The sequence below is a fragment of the Oncorhynchus keta genome, chromosome 29 (genome assembly GCF_023373465.1).
Source record: "Oncorhynchus keta strain PuntledgeMale-10-30-2019 chromosome 29, Oket_V2, whole genome shotgun sequence".
NCBI classification, from domain to species: Eukaryota; Metazoa; Chordata; class Actinopteri; order Salmoniformes; family Salmonidae; genus Oncorhynchus; species Oncorhynchus keta.
Genome location: NC_068449.1, coordinates 35,418,876 through 35,436,236, shown reverse-complemented (window position 1 = coordinate 35,436,236; position 17,361 = coordinate 35,418,876). Strand labels below are relative to the sequence as shown.

At 42.3% G+C, this 17,361-nt stretch overlaps 1 pseudogene; it reads left to right on the top strand.

Moving 5' to 3' along the window:
• The first annotated feature begins 8,949 nt into the window (after positions 1 to 8,949).
• LOC118362201 (endoribonuclease Dicer-like) overlaps positions 8,950 to 17,361 on the top strand; it is a 32,784-nt pseudogene continuing 24,372 nt past the window's right edge.

The window sequence follows — 17,361 nt, the reverse complement described above, 5'->3', positions numbered from 1 at the left end:
TCATTTACGTTTACACTGAAAACGTTTTACCATCCCCATTTTATTTTCTGAAAGTATACAGTACCAGTCAAAAGTTTGGACACACCTACTCATTCATGGGTTTTATTTTATTTGTACTATTTTCTACATTGTAGAATAATAGTGAAGGCATCAAACCTATGAAATAACACATATGGAATCATGTAGTAACCAAAAAAGTGTTAAACAAATCAAAATATATGGCACCACAACACACCTGCCAAGAGGCTGCCCACCAAAACTCACGGGCCAGGCAAGGAGGGCATTAATCAGAGGCAACAAAGAGACCAAAGATAACCCTGAAGGATCTGCAAAGCTCCACAGCGGAGATTGGAGTATGTGTTTATAGGACCACTTTAAGCTGTACACTCCACAGAGCTGGGCTTTATGGAAGAGTGGCCAGAAAAAAAGCCATTGCTTAAAGAAAAATATAAGCAAACACATTTGGTGTTCGCCAAAAGGCATGTGGGAGACTCCACAAACGAGAACACCATCCCCACAGTGAAGTATGGTGATGGCAGCATCATGCTATGGGGATGTTTTTCATCAGCAAGGACTGGGAAACTTGAAGGAATGATGGATGGTACTAAATACAAGGAAATTCTTGAGGGAAACCTGTTTCAGTCTTCCAGAGATTATAGACTGGAACGGCGGTTCACCTTCCAGCAGGACAATGGACAACCCTTAGCATACTGCTAAAGCAACACTTGAGTGGTTTAAGGGAAAACATTTAAATATCTTGGAATGGCCTAATTGAAGCCCATACCACAATCCAATTGAGAATCTGTGGTATGACTTAAAACCTCTTAGCGTCCCCTGAGACGTCTGCGTCCCACCCAGCCATCTGGAAATGCAAATGCGCTACGCTAAATGCTAATAGCACTCGTTAAAACTGGTCCTTCTGTAGCTCAGTTGGTAGAGCATGGCGCTTGTAACGCCAGGGTAGTGGGTTCGATCCCCGGGACCACCCATACGTAGAATGTATGCACACATGACTGTAAGTCGCTTTGGATAAAAGCGTCTGATAAATGGCATATATTATTATTATTATTATTATTATTATTATTATATTATAACTCAAACATTCATTAAAACACACATGCAGGGTACTGAATTAAAGCTACACTCGTTGTGAATCCAGCCAACAAGTCAGATTTTTAAAATGCTTTTCGGCGAAAGCATGAGAAGCTATTATCTGATAGCATGCAACACCCCGAAATTACCTGAAGGGGACGTAAACAAAATAATTAGCATAGCCGGCGCTACACAAAACGCAGAAATAAAATATAAAACATTCATTACCTTTGACGAGCTTCTTTGTTGGCACTCCTATATGTCCCATAAACATCACTATTGGGTCTTTTTTTTCTCCGATTAAATCGGTCCATATATACCCAAAATATCAATCTATGAAAAGTGTGTGATCCGGAAAAAAATAGCGTTTTAAAACGCAACGATATTTTTTTTAATTAAAAAAGTTGACGATAAACTTTCACAAAACACTTCGAAATACTTTTGTAATCCAACTTTAGGTATTAGTAAAAGTTAATAATCTATCAAATTGATCACGGGGCGATGTGTATTCAATAGCTCCACGTCTTCAAATCATAGTCGAAAATCTCTCTTCCAAAACATCCTGTCGGAGACCGGAAGGAATGGGATCTCTCTTACTCGTTTGACCAAGAAACAACTCCCAGGCAATTGACAAGACTGGCGACATCGTGTGGAAGCTGTAGGACTTGCAATCTCAGCCCCATATAATTGGCTGTCCCATAGACATGCAAGTGGCGCATTGATATTTTTTCCAGTTTTCGGTGATCAGTTTTTCTTGCGCTTTTCGATGAAACACACGTTCTGTTATAGTCACAGCCGTGATTTAACCAGTTTTAGAAACGTCAGGGTGTTTTCTATCCACACATACTAATCATATGCATATACTATATTCCTGGCATAAGTAGCAGGATGCTGAAATGTTGAGCGATTTTTAACAGAATGTTCGAAAAATTAAGGGGTAAGCTTAAGAGGAGATTGCTGTACACCAGCTGAACCCATCCAACTTGAGGCAGCTGGAGCAGTTTTGCCTTGGAAGAATGGGCAAAAATCTAAGTGGCTCGATGTGCCAATCTTATAGAGACATACCCCAAGAGACTTGCAGCTGTAATTGCTGCAAAAGGTGGCTCGACAAAGTATTGACTTTGAGGGGGTAAATAGTTACGCGCAAGTTTTCTGTTTTTTTGTCTTATTTCTTGTTTGTTTCACAATGCAACAATATTTTGTATCTTCACAGTGGTAGGCATATTGTGTAAATCAAATGATATAACAAAAAATGTATTTTAATTCATGGTTGTAAGGGGGTAAATAATTTCGCAAACTATTGCAAATCACCAGTAAAGTACCATCACACCTCCTCGTCCATGCTTCACGGTGGGAACCACACAAGCGGAGATCATCCGTTCACCTACTCTACGCCTCACAAAGACACAGCGGTTGGAACCAAAAATATGTTTCTTGGCCCAAGCAAGTCTCTTCATATTGGTGTTCTTTAATCAAATCAAACTTTATTTGTCACATGCGCTGGAACCACAGGTGTAGACCTTGGGGGTGGCCCGTCAGGAAGTCCAGTGCTCTCGTGCATGTTTCAGTGTTGCTTTCCTGAAAGCAAGAATAAAAAGGCATTTAGCTCGTCGGGTCGGCTCGCGTCTGGGTTTCCCTTTGTAGTCCGTAATAGTTTTCAAGCCCTTCCACATCCGACGAGCGTCAGAGTCGGTGTAGTAAGATTCACGCTTAATCCTTTATTGACGCTTTGCTTGTTTGATGGTTCGTCTGAGGGGATAGCAGGATTTCTTATAAGGGTCTGGATTAGTCTCCCACTCCTTGAAAGTGGCAGCTCTAGGCTTTAGCTCCATGCGGATGTTGCCTGTAATCCATGGATTCTGGTTGGGATATGTACGTGCGGTCACTGTGGGGATGACATCGTCGATGCACTTTCTGATGAAGCCGATGACTGAGGTGGTGTACTCCTCAATGCCATTGGATGAATCCCGGAACATTTTCCAGTCTGTGCTAGCACAACAGTCATGTAGTGTAGCATCCGCATCATCTGATCACTTCCGTATTGAGCGAGTCACTTGTGCTTCCTTCTTTAGTTTTGGCTTTTAAGCAGGAATCAGGATGATAGAATTATGGTCAGATTTGCCAAATGGAGGGTGGGGGAGAACTTTGTATGCATGTCTGTGGGTGGAGTAAAGGTGGTCTCTGATATTTTTTCTTTCTCTTGTTGCACGTGACATGCTGGTAAAAAATTGGTAAAACTGATTTTAGGTTGCCTTCATTAAAGTCCATGGCCACTAGGAGCGCCGCTTCTGGGTGAGCATTTTCTTCTTTGCTTGTGGCCTTATAGTGTCTGTTGAGAGTGGTCTTAGTGCCAGCTTCGTTCTGTGGTGGTTAATAGATTTATTTTAAGTATTCGTAGGTCATCTATTTTACTTTCCAATGATTGCACGTTAGCATGAAGAACGGATGGTAGTGGGAGTTCACTTGCTCTCCTACGGATTCTCAGAAGGCAGCCCAATCTGCGGGCCCTTTTCCTGCGTCTTGTTCTTCAAGCAAATTACGAGGATCTGGGCCTGTTCCAGTGAAAGCAGTATATCCTTCTCGTCGGACTCGTTAAAGGAAAAAGTTTCGCTGTTCTCTGATGCCTAGAAGTTATTTTCGGTTATAAGAGATGGTTGCAGCAACATTATGTAAAAAAAATAAGTTAAACAAAATGCAAGAAAACGAACAAAATAGAACAATTGGTTGGGAGAATGTAAAACATCAGCCATGTTCTTCGGCGCCATCTTCTATAGCAGTGGTTTCTTTGCAGCAATTAGACTATGAAGGCCTGATTCACGGAGTCTCCTCTAAACAGTTGATGTTGAGATGTGTCTGTTACTTGAACTCTGTGAAGCTTGTATTTGGGCTGCAATCTGAGGTTCAGTTAACTCTAATAAACGTATCCTCTGCAGCAGAGGTAACTCTGGGTCTTCCTTTCCTGTTGTGGTCCTCATGAGAGCCAGTGTCATCATAGCTCTTGATGGTTTTTGCGACTGCACTTGAAGAAACTTTCAAAGTTCTTGATATATTCCGGATTAACTGGCCCTCTTGTCTCTTGGACTGTTGTTTCTCTTTGCTTATTTGAGCTGTTCTTGCTATAGTATGGACTTGGTGTAACGATCTGAGTGTAGTGGGTGAGGAGTCAGGCGCAGGAAGCAGAGAGTTCAGGTGAGTGCTATTTTAATGTACAGAGAAACGGCGAACATAAGCCAACCCTCACGAAAACACAGTGCGTAAAGAACAAACAAATGCCACAAACAGGGGGACTTAAACTGTCCAGGGAAAACCCACAAAATGGGAAAACACAAAACCCATAGACGTGTACACCAAACAGACGGTCACAATAATTAATCCCGCACAAGGAACCAGGTGGGCCGGCTGACTAATAAAGCCTACTGCTAACTACCTAACTCAAAACAGGTGCATTCAATAAACACATAAGGAAGGGGAGTAAATAATCAGTGGCAGCTAGTAGGCCGGCGACGAGCGCCGAGCGCCACCCGAACGGGAAGGGGTCCGTGACACTTGGTCTTTTACCAAATAGGGCTATCTTCTGTATACCAACCTTATCACACCACAACTGATTGGCTCAAACACATTAAGGAAAGAAAAACACACCTGTTAATTGAAATGCATTCCAGGTGACTACCTCATGAAGCTGGTTGAGAGAATGCCAAGAGTGTGCAAAGCTCTCAAGGCAAAGGGTGGCTACTTTGAAGAATCTCAACTATATAATATATTTTGATTTGTTGAGCACTATTTTGGATACTACATGATTCCATATGTGTTATTTCATAGTTATGATGTCTTCACTATTATTCTACAATGTAGAAAATAGTAAAAATAAAGAAAAACCCTTGAATGAGTAGGTGTCCAAAATTTTGACTGGTACTGTATATTTTTTACTCATATTTTTAGAGTGGCGGCAACAATTTAGCAGCAGCAGCCCGCCTGGGTTATGTGGTAAAGTTAATTTGCCCATCTCAATTTAACTAGTTTATTCCATCTGTTTTACACACACACCATATACCCAGCCCTGCTCAGTTTCATTATTAGCCCATTTTTCTGAATGTGTATTGTATGTGCATGCGTGTGCATGGGTTTTGAAGTGGAGAGGGTTGTAAAAACCATTTTGCCTACATGTGTTTAGCAAATGTTTCTTCACACAAAATAGTTCTGTCACTTCCCCCAAATGTGAGTGGCAGCAGAGTAAACAGGAATAAATGATTGATGTAGCCTACTTTTAATGATCCGTTCCAAATGGCCCCCTATTGTCTATGTAGTGCACTATGTAGGGAATAGGGTGCCATTTCAGACACTCACAGACTGTCCAACCCCCACACCCCCTTTCTTTCTGGGTCACAGTAGTCAGCCGAGGGTGACTAAGGGCTTGTTCTAGAGCAGGGGTGTCAAACTCATTTCGCATCGTGGGCCACATACGGCCTAGGGAGATGTCAAGTGGGCCGGACCATTAAAATTATACCATACTCTGCTATAAATAACCAAAATATCATGTCTTTCCTTTGTTTTGGTGTAAAGAAGCACAAGAACATTAGGAAAATATTGAAATTTAATGAACTATCCTTTTACAAAACATTTCATGAAACACCTCATATTTCCTTAGACAAATGTGCAATTTACTTTTATCATTCACAAATATGCATTGCAACTGATCCCACTGATTGTACAAAGGCACAAAACTTTAATTGGTACTGAAAAATATAGTAATGCACTTTAAGATTAAATGAGACTTTTAAAGAAAGGAATTTTTAAACCACTTACACATACGCATATAAAATCTAAATGTAATCCCTGCGTACGCCTTACAAACTAAGGAGAGTGATTTTAAATGTGTAATGAAGAAAGTGTTCGCCTGTCCTGTAAATCTGTAAACTTCATACATGAAACATACATACACATACAATACATACTGAAAATGTATGGAGTTGTATGAACAGTAGAATTCCATCACACAACTTTTGTTTTGAAGCTGCTGACTAACATTAAAGTGCACATTTTTAAATCACCACAGTAAGGATTCATCTTCACAGAGCTGTATTCTTTCAATGCAAACAGTATCTAAGGCAGCATTTTAAAGGTGTTAGTCTAGTCTGGACTTGTATTTGTACCTGAAACTTGGCATCTTTTGGCCTGTACAAGTGCATCAACACCAGGTGTCATGTCCTGACTAGCTGTCACTTTCAGAATGTCATTTAAGTGCTTGTTTGTGAGCCTTGAACGCATTTTTGTATTATTGATATTCATCACTGAGAAAATTTGTTCACAAAGGTAGGTTGTCCCAAACATGCACAAAATTTTAGCAGCCAGGGCTGTTAATTTGGGGTACCCTGGTAGTAGATACTGATAAAATCTGTCCAGACCTACAGAGGCAAATTTGCCCTTCAAATCTGCATCACACTGCAAATCAATTATCTCTAGCTGAATTTCGACCGGCAGATCAGAAGCTTTAACTGTGAAAGGTGAGCGAAAAACTGAAAATTCTGTCTCAAGTTCACCAAATACCTGAAAACGTTTCTCAAACTCCCGCAGTAGTCCTGCAATTTTGTCTTTGTACCGTTTCATGTCCGCATCAGGTCTGGTCACACACACATCTCTCAGACAGGGGAAATGAGCAGGGTTGCCATTTGCCAGTTGCATCTCCCACAAAGTCAGCTTCAACTTAAATGCATGTATGTTGTCAGAAAACTGTGTGACAACTTTTTGCGGCCTTGCAACATTTTGTTCAGATTGTTCAAGTGTTCAGTAATATCAACCAGAATGCAAGGTCCCGTAGCCATTCCTGAGATTGTAATTCCAACACCGGTTTTCCTTTTTCTCCATGAACTGTCCATGTAGATCAAAGAAATGCCTCAGCACAGCGCCTCGGCTTAACCATCTCACTTCAGTGTGGTATGGCAGGCTGTGGGTAATGTTGCTGTCGCTGAGAAGTTTGTCAAACTGACGATGGTTCAGACCTCTGGACCGGATGAAATTTACAGTGCGAACAACCACCTCCATGACGTGGTCCATTTTCAGCGACTTGCAACACAATGCCTCCTGGTGCAAAATACAGTGAAATGTCCAGAAACTATCTCCTCCATTAAGGGCTTGTACTTTGTCTTTGAACTTTGTCGCGACACCTGCTTTCTTTCCGACCATGGATGGCGCGCCGTCTGTTTTCCAACTCTGTCCAATGCAGAGGACAGAGCCGAAAACTGTTGTGGTGTCCATCATTGGCACCAACTCAAGAAACTCTTCAGTAACAGTCAATGTCTCATCAACTCCTCGAATAAATATGGCCAGTTGGGCCACGTCTGTGATGTCAGTTCTCGTCAATTGCCACGGAAAATGCAATAAATGACTTGACTCTCTGTTTCAATTGACTGTCTAAATCTGCCGATAGTTCGAAATCCTCTCTGCTATAGTATTCCTCGTCAGGCTAATATTGGCAAAAGCTTGTCAATGTTCTCGGGACATACAAGTTCAGCCGCCTTCATCATGCATCGTTTAACAAAGTCTACGATGCTTTAGCAATTAGGTATGGCTTTTACCGCTGCTTCACTGACTTCTCGGCTCTGGATGAAAGTGACTGCTGTTTCCTCAGACCCGCCAAATGGTTAATCTTATCTCTTCTCAGTTGTCCTTGCAAGCCGTCTATTTTTCGCTGTGATGAGTCTCGTAGTGGCGATTATATTCCTTTTGTTGCAAACACACCAAGCACAAAGGTTTTCCGTGCATCTCTGTAAATAAATAGGACGTGGTCCATTTTTCTTTGAAAATTCTACACCTCTTATCTACTTTTCTCCGTTTGGATAACAACATTTTGGCTAATGAGGGTGTAGTGGAGAGGTAGAGACATTAACAAGAGTATTAACAACGTCGTAACAAGTAGCAGATGGCGCATTGATACCGTCTGCTGTTTTCAGTCTGTCTCAGTGATGCGGCTTGTCTTCTACTCTGATGGAAAGAGTGCGCCCCTTAGCGGATAATCCATGAATTGCAGCGAATTAAAAATATTAATTCCATGTCTTTTATGCATTTTTTCCACTTTCAAATTACTGCGGGCCTGTAAATGTTTGACACCCCTGTTCTAGAGGGTCCCTAAGGGCTTGTTCTAGATTAGATGAATGAAGCCCCATTTTAACCTGTTAGTTGATTGCATCCCCACTCCTCAGGTTGTTGGTCTACGGAACACAGCGCTCGCGTCCTAAATTGCACCCTATTCACTATATATAGTGCACTACTTTTGACCAGAGCCTTGGGCACAGCCTTTCTGGGCTGTCTCGTGAGGAACTGCAGTATAGGGAATGCATTTTTTCAGTGATTGCTATATCATTACTGCCTACCAGACCAGTCAGACTGTTGCGCTCTTCCCCAGACAGATCTTTGACTTGGAAAGAGCAATGAGAACAGGGGAAAGTTGAGGCATGTCAGCAGCATGCATTTCATTTGAGGCACGGCCTAGATGTACATAATCTGTTGGATTTGTTTTATTTACATATGCGTGTATGTGCTCTTTCTCTTCATGGAGTCAGAGACTGCATCCCACCCCATACGTTCCTTATATAGTGTACTACTTTTGACCTTGGCCCATATATGGGTTGGTTGTTTAGCAACAAAAACAACGCGCGTGCAAACATGGGACAAAACAGATGAGGTTGACAACATGTAAACTATATATTGTCTCCAATGTTTATTGAACACATACATTTGCACAATGACCACTTGTCTCTCAAATACATCATTACAGTTGTTGGTTAGCTAGCGAATCTTTGCCATATTAGCATTGACATGAAATCAGTCAAAACGGGATAAAACAAGCTGATACTACAAGCCACTTACGATTCCCCACATGGTAGTTTCTTGTCATTCTTCCTAGCATTGCAGAATCACAACAACAGGCTGACTTCTGTCCCATGGAAGCGTGCACATTGTTTTCGTGACGTTGTCAGCCAACCCATCTATAGGGGCTTTGATTGAAAGTATAGGGAATAGTGTGTCATTCAGAACGTAGACAGAGAACGAGAGAGCCAACAGCTTTTAACCAGCAGCAAATGTGAGCGCTCTATAAAAACGAGGACTTGTGCTGGCTAAGCTGAAATGACTTCTGGGATTGGTTGCAGCTGTGTTCTACAGCAGTGGTCAGGGCAGGCGTGTGTTCTTGATTTTAGGGTGGCAAAAATGTGTTGAAAAGCCAGTTGTCATCCAGAAATTAGACCCCCCCCCCCAACCAGGTGCGCTCCCTTCTCCACTCCACTCCACACCAGCCCTCTCTCATTCCCTCCAAGCAAGATGTCTGCGTTCTCATTTGTTTTCCCCCTGTCTGCGATTGCGGTTTAGGAAGGAAGAATCTTCAGCTCCTCAAGCACTGTCATTAAAGCCTTTCAACTGTGTAGAGGTAAAATTGGTTTTTACCATAAGCCTAACGTGTTATAGCTAGCATGGTTGGCCAGAATCTAGGACACCAGTTTTATTTGCTTCGGTGTAATAGGCCTATTCATGGATTTGATGTCGGGGGGTTGTGTATTGCTCTGTACTGCTCCTCTAGTTAAGATGTGGGGGAGTATGATGAGCTGATTGATGAGCGTTGATCATGAAGCCCAGAGTAAGTGCAGCCTGGTCCATCACAGAGTCTATGACCCTACCTGTAAGTATATACTTGTGTGAATAATAATATCATGTTTTTATTGATCTTGTCAATAATATTAGTAGTGATTGTATTATTAGTAACATCCAGCCTGCATGATGCCTGTTTTTTTGTGAACCAGTAAGTTGTAGAGGAAGAGAATGAGGAAATGAGATAAAGATAAAGTGGACGAGTGGAGGACTGTACCCCCATTATCCCCCAGTCCTTAAGCAACATGTCAGGACTCCAGCTGGTCACCCCCGCCTCCAATCCCATGGGGCCTTTCTTTGGTCTCCCATGGCAACAGGAGGCCATCCACGACAACATCTACACGCCTAGGAAATATCAGGTGAGGAAGGAGGAATTCCAATTGACAATGGAGCTCAACTGACGTGTTTAAACTGACACTTGACTATGCACTAGGAAAAAGATTGCAGTGCGTTGTACATAGACATTGGTATCACTTTCCCCATTGATCTAATATCTGATAATGACTATAGACTAACCTATGGAATAAAGATGGATACCCGCACGCAAATTAAATGTTTTTTGTGCAACACTTCGACTGGCCTGACAGAAGGGCTAACTCAAAGTGACACAACGACTAGGTTCCAGTTTAATACCGCTCACCGTATGACCACAGTACATAGTCGCCATCACACTCAGGCCAGGTCCATCTCCAGTGAGACTCCTGCGCAGGTGTACTAATAACAGAGTGATAGCACTGTAATAACAGAAATATAGGGATACTTAAAACATGATTTTAACAATCTCCCACTTTTCTTTAAAGACAAATAAAACATCAAGTATTATTTAAGTTCCTCATCACAAATGAGTGGGTGACAACGTTTTTATTTGTGTTACTCAAGCTGCCACTTTCCATTACTGAGTGCCTTTAGGAGCACAAGACCGGATGCTACCTTTTCAGTCAGATAGTCAGCAAGCTTATCCTTTGTGGCCGACCAGGAAAACAGCTTTGAGGTGGGGAATCACAGTTGTAGCATTTACATTACATTTAAGTCATTTAGCAGACGCTCTTATCCAGAGCGACTTACAAATAGGTGCATTCACCTTATGACATCCAGTGGAACAGTCACTTTACAATAGTGCATCTAAATCTTAAAAGGGGGGGGGGGGGTGAGAAGGATTACTTATCCTATCCTAGGTATTCCTTAAAGAGGTGGGGTTTCAGGTGTCTCCGGAAGGTGGTGATTGACTCCGCTGTCCTGGCGTCGTGAGGGAGTTTGTTCCACCATTGGGGGGCCAGAGCAGCGAACAGTTTTGACTGGGCTGAGCGGGAACTGTACTTCCTCAGTGGTAGGGAGGCGAGCAGGCCAGAGGTGGATGAACGCAGTGCCCACAGTGCTGTGGCTCACAGCAGAAGTCTGTGAGCCACCCCAGATGAAGTCGTTAACATGACAGGCAAGTACTCCAGTCACATTGCAGTCTTGATCAAGCCAATAGAAGACTGCATGATTTACTTGTGACATTTGTCTACCTGTACTCAGCATTGTTGCCTTGACTTTGTTGTACCAGTAGAGTGATGCACCTGCCAGGCCATAAACATACTTTTTTAGTTTCCAGTGTTACTTTGCTCTTAGCTTCAGGCGGAAGTCGGTTGTGAATGTCCCTTGACAGCTCTGTTTCCTGCAAAAATGCAGATTTGATGTCTATGGAATGAAGTTTCCATTTTTTCTGGCAGATCTGAGTGACTCTGAGGCACATGTCTGTGAGTCTTTTGAGAGTTATTTAGCAGCCAGCTCCTCAAAAGGGTACACACCCACTTTATTGAGACACATTTTTGTTCAATGTCTACGACTTCCTCAAACACTCATTTTTTCCTCCAATTACTGGGCTCATCTAGTTTAGCTGAGTCAAATGACATGTCCTTTGTTTCAAGTACGTCATTCTGTTTTTCTCGATTTACTATTGGTTCAATTCTGATATTTTCTACAAGTGACAGGTCAGCTGACCCTGTTGTACCAAGAAGTGTACCTGGTACTGCAAGTTGTACCAGTTCTGGTGTTTTCCTTTGGCTTTTCCTGTTCGTCCAATGACTGTTGCTGTGTGTCTAATACTACTTTCTCTGTCCATGTAAATGTCCAGTTTTCACATTGGAACAACCATGTTTTCTAACACGTGGCTGTTGTTGAACGTTTTTCTCATTTGAACCATCAACAGTATTACCTGTGTCATGGTTGAAGGTCTATGCTCCATTTTATGTGTCAGTTTCAGTGCCCTGACAATGGTGCCTCAGTGCTTCACAAATATCACTACACCATCTTGGTCAATGACTACTCCCGGTCCTTTCCATCCTTCCACAGTCAACTCGTTTGTAGTACACTTTGTTTCCAGTCTCGTACTTGTCATTTGTGGGTCGAAGCTGTTTAACCCTGCGAATTCTCTCTGAACACTCAGCTTCAGTGAACGCTTTTCTCGCTGCATGTAGTGCTGAAAGGTGCTGTCCCCACCCATGCCCTCACACTGGTCCCTTCTAGTGCTGGTGACTTGTCAACCAGTATAGAGGGAAGATTAGGGTTCTGACCCAACACTAGTTGCTATGGGCTGTAACTATAAACATTGTGCATTGAGTTTTTTGCCATCAAAGCCTAATCTAGGGCTGTTTTCTAATCACATCTATTATCATGCTTCAATTTCAGCATGATCTCTGTGTTTGATTATGTCTCTCCAGAAGTCCATTGCTTCATGGACTGCATGCAGCAGTTCACTTCACTTCCATTTTAATTTCTCAGCCAGTTCTCTTATTTCATTATTATTGAATTCTCCTCCATTGTCACTGTACAATTTCTTAGGCGGACCATGCATACTTATCCAGGAATTAATGAAGTGCTTGACGATTTCACTGGGTTTCAATGTTTCCAGCACTGAAGCGTGTGAAGTGGTCGATATGTGAAGGTACCACACACTTGGTCCTAACTCATGTAGATCAACAGCCACTGTTTCATTACTTGGAAGCCAGTATTTGGAAGCCAGTGGCAAACCAATAGTTGGTCTGGGCTTAGGTTTCCTGTATTTCTGGCATGTCTCACAACTGTTAACTATCTGCGGTAGAAAGGAAATGCTCTCATCATCATTATTCCCAGAACTGCTGAGTAATTTCTGAAGTCTGTCAACTGTTGCATGTCCAAACTGTTTGTGAAGTTGTAGCAATACTTTGTGTTTGTCCTCTGTGGTCATACTCTCTTGACTGTCAGAATCTCCATGCGCTCTGTGTCCGTCAGAATCAAATATTTACATGGACTCTGTGTGATATTTTTGTCTAAAATGTTTACACAATAGTGGCCTAAGGTAGTAGGTTCAAGGGTCACTGGTTGTTTAAACATCACTGCCTTGTCATGTTTTATGTCTAGTACAGCCCCTGTCTTCTTGAGGGAGGCTTTGCTTAATAGTAAGGGGATATCTGTAGGGACCACATGTTTTTCAATGTGACACTTAGTCTGACCTATTTTTGCTGGCACCTTGACCCTCTCGGTAGAATGGACGACTCTCCCATCTCCAAATTTGAGAGTTCTGTTGCTTGATGTGTCAACCATATTTAGTTCACTGACATAGCTATCAAGCCATTTTGCACCACACACTGTGCGTGTTCATGCAGTAACAATCACAGCAGATCCTAAGGATTCAACTACACAGATCTCAGAAGCAGACTTGTATGAAAACAGTGCAATGTTACACTGCTCCATCTGTGTTTACGTTTTCCTCTGTTAGTTTAACCTGTTCATTTTTATGAGGACAGTCTTTAATCCCATGCTAAGTGCTTTGCCAAATAGCACATTTTGATCTCCTTCCATTCCTGTCCAGTGGATTTGTGCTGGGCAAAGGTGCCCTCGTCTGGTTGTCTTGAGAACGTGACTTCTCTGCTGCTCAGTGTAATATGCTGCGTCACTCACTTGCATTCCATCTGTTATTGGCGCGACAGACGTCTTTTCACCAAAAATATTTGTGACTTCATTGACGCTAAAGTCAGCTCAGTACAAGCAGTCAAATCCAACTGTTTCTCCCTACCATCCAGACAGGCAGTATCTAGCAACTTGAAAGCTAACATCTGAGAGAACCAATTCGTCCTTGCACATCCTATTGTACCTCTGTTTAAATCAATTATGTAGTTTGTCATTGCAACCGAATGTCTCTGGTAACACTGTCAAGGTTTGAATATGCCTCATAGGCACAGTCTTTCTCTTCTTTAAGAAACACAGAATCCAGTACTCTGATCAAAGTTCTCATACCGTCATCCTTGTTCAAATCCTCCAGGGATATTTCCAGTGCTGTATCTCTCGCTCTTCCCTCGAGCGATAATACCGCAAGTGTTTGCTTTTTCTCGTCCAGATTAGTAACCCATGTCCAGATTCCAAGTTCATTTTTCCAACTATCATATGACCTCTTCTCGTCAGTGGCACAATGTAGTTATTAGCCATCTTCTGCTACCAGTGTTAACTCAAAATGGCACAACAACTAGGTTCCGGTTTAACAATGTCCACCGTATTACAACAGTACATAGTCGCCATCACACTCAGCACTGTAATAACAGAAACAACCGTAATTTAGCAGGAAGACCTTCGGGTCTAAATGTTGTTAAATAAACTGTGGGAACATTCGTCAGTGTGTGGTTATCTATCTTTATTTTTTTGTATTTTTTTTGATACCAGTTATTGAATGTGCTTGCACAACAGTTTAATCTAATGACTGTAACCTTCTCTTCCCTGCCAGGTTGAACTTTTTGAAGCAGCTCTTGACCATAATACTATTGTCTGTTTAAATACTGGCTCAGGGAAGACCTTTATTGCAGTACTCTTAACTAAAGAGCTTTCCCACCAAATCCGGGGAGACTTCGCCAAACATGGGAAGAGGACAGTTACAAAGAAATCCACTATTCGGTTCATCCAAAAGTTTCACACTTCTCCTAAAGGTATGATTGAGACCATGAGATTTCTCTGTTTTCCCCTCTTTTCTTGAATGATAAATAAAACATTGTCTGTGATTCAGCAAGCAGCTAGTGTTAGGACCCACTCTGATCTCCAGGTTGGAGAATACACCAGCGTGGAGAAGACCTCCTCATGGTCTGGGGAAAAGTGGAGCCAAGAAATGATCGAAAATCAGGTGGGGTTCAATGAACACAGATCTGGAAAATACCAATTGCTAGCAATTTTGTCATATAATTACAATTGCCAGAATAATGTACCAATTGTTACCAATTACTTTCATGATAAATACCATTGGTAATATCATTACTAAAGTTTTCCCCTCTCAATTTCAACAGCCACTGAATTCCCGGTGTCATTTCCATGAGGACTGGAAAGTTATCATTCTGTGGATGAACCCAATCAATGTCACGACACTGTAATCTATTATTCAAGGCAATATGCCATCCCTCCACCCTACCCTCCACTCATTCTCTCCATCATTTCTGTTCTTCTAGGTGCTCGTTATGACTTGCCATATCTTCCTGCATGTGCTGAAGAATGGAGTGTTGCCACTATCGAAACTCAACCTGGTGGTGTTTGATGAGTGTCACCTGGCAATCACAGACCATACCTACCGGGAGATAATGAAGGTACAATTACAGTCTACTCTACGTAGTTATGCATTCAAGCTTCCTTCCCTGTATGGCGGGAGCCAAAGCATTATGGAGATTGGAGTTTAGTCATTATATTATTCACCATTGGAAATTAGGAAAAGTGTTGTCAGTCAGCCTTCCTTATTGATCCCCGTTGCAGGCTGTTCAATGTTTTAGCATTTTTTGTCCTTGTATCTGTTTCTGCTATGTGAGTTTCACACAGTTTCAGTTATGTGAGGTCTGTCTATCTCTGTTTCAGCTATGTGAGAGCTGTCTCTACTGTATCTTTGTTTTCATTTATGTGAAGGCTCTCAATCTCTGTTTCATTAATGTGAGGGTTCTCTCCTCTCTTTCAGTAATGTGTGATCTGTCTCTTGCAATCTATGTTTCAGCTATGTGAAGGCTCTCTGTGCAGCCGTGTTGGCTGCACAGGTTTTCCTCAGGTTTTCGCCTGCAATATCAGTTCTGTTGTACTCACAGACAATATGTTGACAGTTTTGGAAACATTAGAGTGTTTTCTGACAATTATATGCATATTCTAGATTCTGGGCCTGAGAAATAGTTTCATTAGGGTATGTTTTTCATCCAAACATCAAAATACTGCCCCCTACACTCAACAGGTTAAGCAACTCCTAGTAGGAGTGCTTATCTAGGAGCAGGTCCCCAACTGTCCACAATCGTATTATTTAGGATCGAAAAGGGAAAACAACTGTGTATGTCTCAGATATGCTTCCCAGCCCAGAGAATTGTTGCTGGACTGTGGACCCTACCTGGACAAGAGTGGCCTCTCTGAGTGTCTGCTGAGCGAGCTGGATGAGGCTCTCCACTTCCTCAACGACTGCAACCTATCTGTGCCTCGAGAGGACAGAGACCCCACCTTCATAACCAAACTGGTCTGACCTTATATACATATCCAAGCTTGTATCCCAAATGGCACCATATTCCCTATATTTGTGCACGACTTTTATTCAGAGCCCTACAGCCTAGCCTATACATCTGAGAATTGTAATTGTCTGCTTTGTCTTTAATGTCACTTGTCTGCTTTGCTGCACAAGTTGTCATTGTTAAAGAGAATGTGTTCTCAGTTACTTACCTGGTTAAATAAAGGCTAAATAAAGAAATGTCTCCCTGCTCTTCCCCAGGTGCTGAGGGACTGCCGGGCAGTGCTGCTGGTGCTGGGGCCGTGGTGTGCCGACAAGGTGGCTGGTATCATGGTGAGGGAGCTACAGAAGTACATCAAAAACGAACAGGAAGTGATCAAATCAACAGGAAGTTCCTGCTCTTCACTGACAACATCCTGAGAACAATTTATTTATATAGCCCTTACGACAGGAACAGTTGTCACCAAGTGCTTTACGGAACTCAACTAAATACGAATCACAACATGCACACATGGGATAGTTAGCTACATACAGTTGAAGTCAAAAGTTTTACATACACTTAGGTTGGAGTCATTAAAACTCGCTTTTCAACCACTCCATCCTTGGGAGCAATTTCCAAATGCCTGAAGGTACCACGTTCATCTGTACAAACAATAGTACTTAAGTATAAACACCATGGGACCATGCAGCCGTCATACCGCTCAGGAAGGAGACGCGTTCTGTCTCCTAGAGAGGAATGTACGTTGGTGCAAAAAGTGCAAATCAATTCCAGAACAACAGCAAAGGACCTTGTGAAGATGCCGGAGGAAACAGGTACAAAAGTATCTATATCCACAGTAAAATGAGTCCTATATCGACATAACCTGAAAGGCCGCTCAGCAAGGAAGAAGCCACTGCTCCAAAACAGCCATCAAAAAGCCAGACTACGGTTTGCAACAGCACATGGGGACAAAGATTGTACTTTTTGGAGAAATGTCCTCTCGTCTGATGAAACAAAAATAGAACTGTTTGGCCATAATGACCATCGTTATGTTTGGAGGAAAAATGGGGAGGCTTGCAAGCCGAAGAATACCATCCCAACCGTGAAGCATGGGGGTGGCAGCATCTTGTTGTGCGGGTGCTTTGCTGCAGGAGGGACTGGTGCACTTCAGAAAATAGATGGCATC